This window comes from Mastomys coucha, unplaced genomic scaffold, assembly GCF_008632895.1.
Source record: "Mastomys coucha isolate ucsf_1 unplaced genomic scaffold, UCSF_Mcou_1 pScaffold15, whole genome shotgun sequence".
Lineage (NCBI taxonomy): Eukaryota > Metazoa > Chordata > Mammalia > Rodentia > Muridae > Mastomys > Mastomys coucha.
The window spans coordinates 6346718-6355509 of record NW_022196897.1 but is presented as its reverse complement, the minus strand read 5'-3'; the positions used below and the strand labels follow the sequence as shown (position 1 = coordinate 6355509).

General features: G+C 44.0%; 1 pseudogene; it reads right to left on the bottom strand.

Moving 5' to 3' along the window:
* Positions 1-8212: 8212 nt before the first annotated feature.
* Positions 8213-8505, bottom strand: LOC116091150 (annotated as a pseudogene).
* Between the last annotated feature and the right edge of the window lie 287 nt (positions 8506-8792).

The following is an 8792-nucleotide window of genomic DNA, read 5'->3' as shown; positions in this document are numbered from 1 at the left end:
CAACCTGGTGGTAATATCTCTTGGCAAAATATCTGACCCGTCTTTGAGAACACGTACATCTAGTTTATACTACAAACTGGGCTTATTTAACATAGCCACTTGGCACGTGCCTCTCTCTGTCTTAGGTGATTTATTTGCCAGAGCCCTAACTTGTAGCAGCCAAGTTGGTGCCATACCCACCCTATGCCTTTTTCCTGGAGGTGGGACCTGGGGCATCAACCCACATGCAATCAGACGTGCTCTCCAAGAAACCGCTAGAAGCTGATCTCTAGTGCAGTGCTTAGCCTCGCATCCTGAGCGTGAAGAAGAGCATTCAGAATAGTTAACCAAGCCCGTGGAGATTGTCTTGCCTCCAGGGCTGCAAATGCTTGCACTACCAAGGCAGCCTGTCATTGCTGCCGGACCCGCATACTGCGGATGCACCACAACGCCAATATACTGACAAGGACCAGTAAAATACCCACGGTTCCAATACCCGCCCACTCTTTCAGATGATTCATCAATCCACTAGCGAGGGACAGGTCAACTCTGGTGGAATCCACGTGGACTATGGCTATGCAAAGATCCTGCAACAGATGATCCATTTCCCTAGACCAATTCCCTGTAAGATACATCGACAATTGTCTGGACAAGTTAGCAGCCTGAGTGTGATTTTGATACTGCGCAGAGGTTACACATAACTCTGTCATCTTCCACTCACATCCTAGCTGTGCTATCTGCCACAAGGTATCCACTTGTTCTTGAACCAGATCCACCCTTTGGTTAAATACCATAATGTCTCCCTTTAAGTGGGCATTAATACTGGATTGGGTATCTAAGGCACTTTGCAACATTAGCTGATAAATTATTGAGCGTGCTAGCTGTCTGAACAGTGGAACTCAATGCAATAGTAGAAGCTGTGGCTCCAACCGTGTGAATGTACCTGGGCATCCTGGCAACCACAGCAAGGGGGAATCTATCCTGAGGGCTACAATCTAGCTTACTCCTGTTTCCTTTACTAAGGCTAGCATTACTAAGTATAAACACAAACAGCATCCAAACACATACAAGGGTTGGAGCAAGGACATAATTTTTCCTGATGCTAATAATCTGACTGAACTTTCAAATACTTCACTAGAATTCTTTTCAAACAAGGCATTTCCTACTGCTCCACCAGCAATCATGGCCATGGGAGAAATATCCATGCAACTCCCATTCACCCCACTCAGCATTTGGCAGGTGCATCTTGAGGTGGGGCGCTTTTCCTCGTAAGCCATTCAGGAATCCAAATGGGATCTCAGCAATCCTGTGGAAACACACAAACAGATCCTCTCGCCCACGTCAATACCAGATCCGGGCCATGCCTGTAAACTAATTGCTTAATCAGCGGCATGGCTGCATCCAAGTCTCCGAAGATCCTTCCAGCTGCTTCTACCATTCTAGCTACAAAGTCTGAAAAGGGCTCCATGGGTCCCTGAATAATTTTAGTCAAATTTCCTGCAACTTCTCCCTTGTTAGGCAATGACTTCCATGCTCTTGTAGCAAGCATATTAACTTGCTCATACACCTGCGGTGGATATCCAATTTGCTGCTGCGCAAACCTGCCCTGTCCCAAAAGCATATCTAAATCCCGGGCAGGATTACCAGCTGCTCGATTAGCAGCAGCCTGTTCATTGGCATATTCTATTAAAAAGGCTTTCCAGTCCAGATATTGACCTGATGAGAGGCAGGCTCTCACGGTGCTCATCCAATCAGAAGGAGTCATGCAATATCTGTGAAGAGCCTCTAACTGGGAAACAGTAAATGCCGCAGTTATACCATAAGTGCAGACTGACTCAGCCAAGTTCTTTATGACTTTAAAATCCAATGGTTCATGAAACCTTTGCCTTTGGGCATCTTGAAACACAGGGAAGCAATGCTGACCCCTAGCTTCCCGCCAAACTTCCAGACAAAAGGAAGTACCGTAAGTGGAAGTGTTATAGGGGGGAGGTAAGGATACAGGTGGCCCTGGGGCTGTGGGCTCCACCCTAATGGTGGACTTCTCCATTTTCTGTACTAGCTTCTCAAGTTCCTCTTCAGAGTCCGAGCCACTCTCATCAGTCTGATTCTCAGACTTTGCTGACCTCTCTTCCTTCAGCTGTTCTAACGCTTCTGGTTCCTTCTCTACTGCTTTAGAACACACTTTATTCTCTAGGCAGCTCCTAAGCAGTTTCCAGATTGGTCGCACTCCACCTTTTAAGGTTCCTTCCTCCCAGGCGAAATCCAGATCTCTCCCCAATTCATCCCAGCTGGACAGCGTCAGGTGACCCGACACTGCGAACCAAGGGGCAGCAATATCTACCTCTGACAGAAATCTTTCTAGGGTTCCTCTCTTCAATTCTATCTTTTTTTGCTTTTAATAGCTCCTTAAGAGCGACAAACATGGGACAAGATTGTGAGTTCCCCATACTATCACTTTTGATTTGTCCTTAACAGGACCTTATCGCTCCACTCTGGAGACCTTATTGCCTCTTTACCGAGGTCCTTCCCTTTAGTCCCACCTTACCTGGGAACTTACCAGTTGACTGCCCTGTCTGCAAGGAGTTCTGAACCATAGAAGATGGCCCCGTATGGGCCACCACTTGTCGCCGCCTCACCGACCAGCGGAAATAAGGAGATGACCACAAACTCTTCTCCAAGTAGTTTATTCAGGAACCTTGTACTACCGAATCATTCATTCATTTCTCATTTTCTCTCTTCTCTTCCTCCCAGCCCCCAGCACTCGTGGGTTAAATACTTTCCCTGGTCCCAATCAGCATCGGCTACATGGCAAAGCATAATACTGGTTGCAGGAAATCATGCGAGCTTGCATCACAAACTGGAGGCACTCAGCTTTTCCAAATAAGGGCTTGTTTATCGCAATGCTTTCTGCTCTGGCCAGAGGCCAGGCGCCATATTTAGCGTAGCAGCTGCGGCTCTCCACAATCTAGGATATTTTTCTCCCAGTTGAAAAATTCTTAAACTGGGCTGCGGAGAGACTCGAGTTTGTAAACTGCCTCACTTGCATGAGGACCCCAGTCCAACCTTCAGAACTCATGTCGAAAGCTATTCATGAGGTGATGGCTTTCACCCCCAAACTGAGGAAACACAGGAGGGCGAATCCCGTGGGTTCACTGGTCCCCTATCCTAGTCCTGGGGAGATCCAGGCCAGTGAGAGACTGAGAGACTCAATAAAAAACAAACCCAGAAAAACAAAACAGAACAACAGCAAAAGAACCAACCGGTAAGCGGCACCCGAGGAACCAGACCCATCCACGCATGCGTATGCATGTGCTCACTCACACGCACATGCGCAGTCACACACAGAGACAGGATTTTGACCTTTGCAACTAGAGCTGCTAATTAAATATAGGTTATGTCTTTGAGACATACGACTGACAAGTGACATGAGTGTTCTGGAGATGGCTTTGTGGCTATAAGTGCTTGAGGCCAAGCCTGATGACCTAAGTTGAATCCCTGGGATTCGCGTGGTGGATATTTCCAGACAAATGGAGGAGGTCTCAGAGATGTCCTTGGACCTCCAAGTGTGTGCTCTGGTATACATGCTCACACAATACACTAAATAAATAAGTGAAAACTAGCTAAATAACTGTAACAAAATAAAAATAATAAAATCAATATGGTCAAACACACAAACCATTGAGTTAATCAACCCATCTTTCATGTGAATGGCTAAAGTCAACGATACCTTTAAATTGTCTTTTTTTTTTGTCATTGCCTCAATATAACAAACAACTCTACAGTCAGAATGTACTGTCAGAGTTGGTAACCACAGCAAAATTCCTGAGTTTTTTTTAATTATTATTATTCTGTCAACCATATTGAAAAGTTAGGATATTTCTTTTTCTGAATCCTACCCTTCCCCTTCTCCATGCCAACCCTCTAGGAAGAGAGAGTAGCTGCTGTAAAACAATGCCCAGGCAGGCTGTACAAGTTAGCACCAAGAGAAAAGCCAGAACTGGAGCTGGGAATGGTGGTTCACACCCCTAGTCCAAGCCCAAGCTGGAGCAGGAGGCAGGAAGATGGCTTGAGCTCATAAGTTCAAGGCCAGGCTGGCCAACAAGTCAGACCCTTACCTCAGGAAAAAAAAATATATATGTATATTATACATGTATATGTGTGTGTGTTATGTTTATGTGTGTGTATATATATTTTATAAAAAAAAAAAAGCCTGAGTTTGGAACAAAAACAGTTAAAACCTCAATTAAGCTAACCAATACCCTCCTGCCTTTTTAGTGTTTGAGACAAGGTTTCTCTGTTTAGCTCTGGTTGTCTTGGAACTCAAGCTGTAGACAGGGCTGGCCTCAAACTCAGAGAGTCACCTGCCTCTGCCTCCCAAGTGCTGGGACTAAAGGTATTCGCCACCACCGTCCCACAGTAACTCTTAATTGTATCAGACCCTAGGAAATAAGTGAGTAGCATCTTTGCTGTGGGTCTCTCTAAGCTTTCTTCATTGTCTAGTTTTCAAAGAAGGGTACATGGTATTTTGTTAAAAGCACTTTAAAATTTAAACATGCCAGAGAGCCTTTTAAGAGTGATTTAATTAAAATCTGAATAAACTTCGATGTGTATTCAAGGCAGATCCCAAAAGCCTGTCCATATTTAGGACATTCAGTTTAGCACGTTCTGGAATTCTCAACATGTTCCCCCATCTTCTTGGCCAGTGAGTTTGAGAGTATGTGGTCATTCAAGGTTCATGGGATCATGTGCATGGTATCCACATGTGCTAGAACCCCGAAGCTCAATTCAGTTTTTCACAAAGGAGAAATTGCCGGTCACACTAGAGTTTCAGATGGTGGAATGACCAGATCCTGGGGAATTGAACTTATATCACCAGGTTTGCATGACAAGCCCCTTTACCCACTACACCATCTCTCCAACTCTGTAGATAGGCTTCTATTATTTTAGCCATCAGCAGAGGATGTCAGTTTGTTATTTTAACATATTACACCAGCTGGGGGCTTAGCTCAGGGGCAGAGCACTCATCCTAGCACTAAGCCCTGGCTTTGACTTGCTTGCTGATATTGGCCTGGTATGAAGATGTTAACAACGTTTTAGCAGAACTCCACAGCTGCCGTCTCACCCGAGCTCAATCGTGGATTGTAATTAGGAGGGTTTGGGACCCTGTACTAGGCCAAAAAAACCATGTTTTACTAAGAGGCACATCAAATATAAAAGCCACATGATATATTATTGATAAATATCATATTAAGAGTTCTATTATTGCCATTCTATACATTTAGTTTTTGTGGTAAAAAATTAATGATGTGGAAACCAGTTCTTCAATTTTTTATGAGTCTCTACAGCTATCACATCTGTAGAATCTCCTATAACCTCATATGCCGTCTGGCTATTGGAAGATGTGATCTACATGATCTTTCAAAGTCTTAGAGGTTGAATATATGCTTGACAGAGATTAAGGTTGAAGTTGGTGATATGTTTTCCAAAGTCTCACTGGGAATCATTTTGATTTTATACTTCCTCTACCAGGCCCAGGTCACTCAGGGAATATTATATTTCCTCCTCAATTTGTCTTTTCTTATTATACGCAAGTACCTGATATGTCATCACTTGCTCTGGTGTGTCTGTTCACTTCACATTGTGGCTTATGAAGTGGGCTCTAATGTTTCCATAAATCAAGATGTCCCCCTGACTCACACCACTTTACTAGCTCTGTTACTAGATTTCGTGTGTGATGTGTGAGCACTTGCACATTGCAACGAAGAAGGCATGCATTCCTTCTTAATTCTCTATTAAATTGTAGTTGGGCTGTATCATCATTTTCACATTTTAAAACATTGTTTTTGCAGTCTCCTTAGGATACATGACAGATTGTTTCTAAGATGGCCACAGCGTTATCCCCAGTCTTTTTCCTTTTCTCATCACTGACATAATTCACTATAGGGTAGCCTCATGACTTGTTCTGGCCAAGAACTACAGCCCAAGTGATGCCCTGACACTTGAGGGGATACCACCTGAGAGCCTTGAAGTTTCTAGCTTTGCCTCAGTGACTCTCCACTCCCCCAGCAGACAGGGTTCATCCTGAATGCTAACCATAAGAGCTACCACGATAGCCTAACCCCAAGCCTTCTCCCAACCCAGCTGCCCTGGTACTAACAAGTCAGGAAGTCAAATGGGGAGGCCGCCCTGAAAGAGAAGAAACACCTCAGGCTAACAGCTCCAGGTCAGCTCCCAGCCTGAAGCCCAGAACCAAGAGGCCGTGACACAGGTGCCCCGTGACTTCCAGGGGCCTGGAGCCCAGCCCATAGCTCCCAGACAATTAATTTACAGAAGAGCATGAAATAACAGATCACTCTCTGGGGTTGCTTGTTTCATTGCAATAAACAAATCAGGTTATCAAAGGGAGGTTGCGGGGTTGGAGAAGGCTTAGTGAGCTAAAGAACTTGCTCAACAGGCATCAGGACCTGAGTTTGAATCCCCAGCATCCACACAGTGAACTTCTGGTTCAAAGAGACACCTAGTCTCAAGGCAAGAAGCTAGACAGGAACACAGAGGGCACCTTCTGTCCTGCAGGACCAGGTACCTACACAATCATGTACATCCACTCTGCACACACACACACACACACACACACACACACACACACACACACACTTACACATTGAGTTGTTATTGAATATTTATTATAAAAATGGTTATTAGATATGATATATTTCAAGACAACTGTTAGACACTTTACAATTGGGACTTTTAGTTTTCTTGTTTGGTTGATTGGTTTTCAAGACAGAATTTCTCTGTGTAGGCCTGGAACTTGCTCTGCAGATTAGGCTGGTCTTGAACTCAGCCTCCTGAGTGCTGGGATTAAAGGCATGCACCACCACTACCTAGCTTTTTTTTTTTTTTTAACTTTTAATTCAATCTGCAAAGTTATTTTATTTTTATTTCCTGATGGGAAATAATGTGGATTAAAGCCTAATTGATTCTTAGATTTTATTTAAAAAATAAATAAATAGAAGGAGAAATGTGCTAACTTGATTCTAAAGTTAAGAAGGGCCTCCACATTTTTTAAAGTGAAAATGTATTCTTCTCAAATGGCAGACACAAACATGAGTTCACTAATAGGCACTATGTCCCATGAGTCAAAAGCTGGTGAGAGCACATGGCATGCAGTTCAGTTGGCAGAGCCCTTGCCTAGTATGAATAAAGCCCTGGGTTTAATTCAAGCAAGGTATAAACTGGGTGTGGTGGCACATGCCTTTAATCCCAGCATTCTGGGAGGTGGTGGCAGGATGACATGAAACTCAGGGTCATCCACAGCCATGTAACATGTTCAAGGCCAGTAAGTTCAAGGCCAGGTTGGATAGATAAAAACTTGTCTTTTTGTTTTTTAACTTAAAAAATTTAATTTAAATTTCTTTACATTTGTGTGTGTGTGTGTGTGTGTGTGTGTGTGTGTATACATGTATGTGTGTTAGTTCTTTTCTTCCACCATATCGGTTCTGGGGATCAAATTCAGGTCCCTGGACTTGGCAGCCAGCACCTTAACCCATCAGACATCACCAACTCACATGGAGACCCAGCCACCATTTTTTTTTTAAAGATTTATTTATTATTATAAATGAGTACACTTTAGCTGTCTTCAGACAGCACCAGAAGAGATCTCATTACGGGTGGTTGTGAGCCACCATGTGGTTGCTGGGATTTGAACTCTCGACCTGCAAAAGAGCAGTCGGTGCTCTTACCCGCTGAGCCATTTCACCAGCCCCCCAGCCACCATTGTTGACCTTTAACTTGTTAACTTTTTATAAAACCCATAACTTACACACAGGCCAAGGTAGGACTACAACTGCATAAGAAGACTTCCTGCTGGGCAGTGGTGGCACACGCCTTTAATCCCAGCACTTGGGAGGCAGAGGCAGGTGGATTTCTGAGTTCAAGGCCAGCCTGGTCTACAGAGTGAGCTCCAGGACAGCCAGGGCTACACAGAGAAACCCTGTCTCCGAAAACCAAAGAAGAAGAAGAAGAAGAAGAAGAAGAAGAAGAAGAAGAAGAAGAAGAAGAAGAAGAAGAAGAAGAAGAAGAAGAAGAAGAAGAAGAAGAAGAAGACTTCCATTTGGAAAGAATTATGTAAATGTTCTGTGATACAAGAAAACTTAATGAGGATTTCTAATGAATTAACACTCATTGTTTTCCCCTATATTTCATTTTTTCAAGGTATTTTTTTCTTCTGTTCTTATGAAGTCACCTCTTTACATGGTGCATCACCAGCAGGCCTCAGTCATGGTGGGGGGTCCTTCTGGGCTTCACGAGGTTGATTCCTTGCTGCCTTCCTCTGAATGGCACAGCTCACTCAGAAATTCAGCTTGACATAGAGTTTGGGAAGCATATAAGTACAGAAGACACTTGCTTTGCATATGCCACTGACAGCAGCAGCCTCCACAATGGGTATGGTTCCTGCACCAAACTGGCTGCACGAGGCCATGGCTACTTCTTGGCGTGACCATCGTTTCTTTTTTTTTGGGTCATCTTGGAGCCAAGACTCCAAAGCTAATTTGCATTCATCTTAAAGATGCATTAGAGGCCCTTGATCCATGCTTTTCATGCTTCAAACATTGTTGATGGAGAGAAATTAACCAACTCTTTACCTTTCTGATCCAGACAGAAGTCGGGAAGAGATAAGGAAGAAAACATGGTCCATTACCACCACTGTTTCCTTAAAGGGGTTTCAATCCCAGGGAAAAGAACAAAAGCTGAAACTGAAAGCTGGGTCCACCAATTGCTTCCCACCCTCCCCCTTCTTTCTTGCTCTGCTG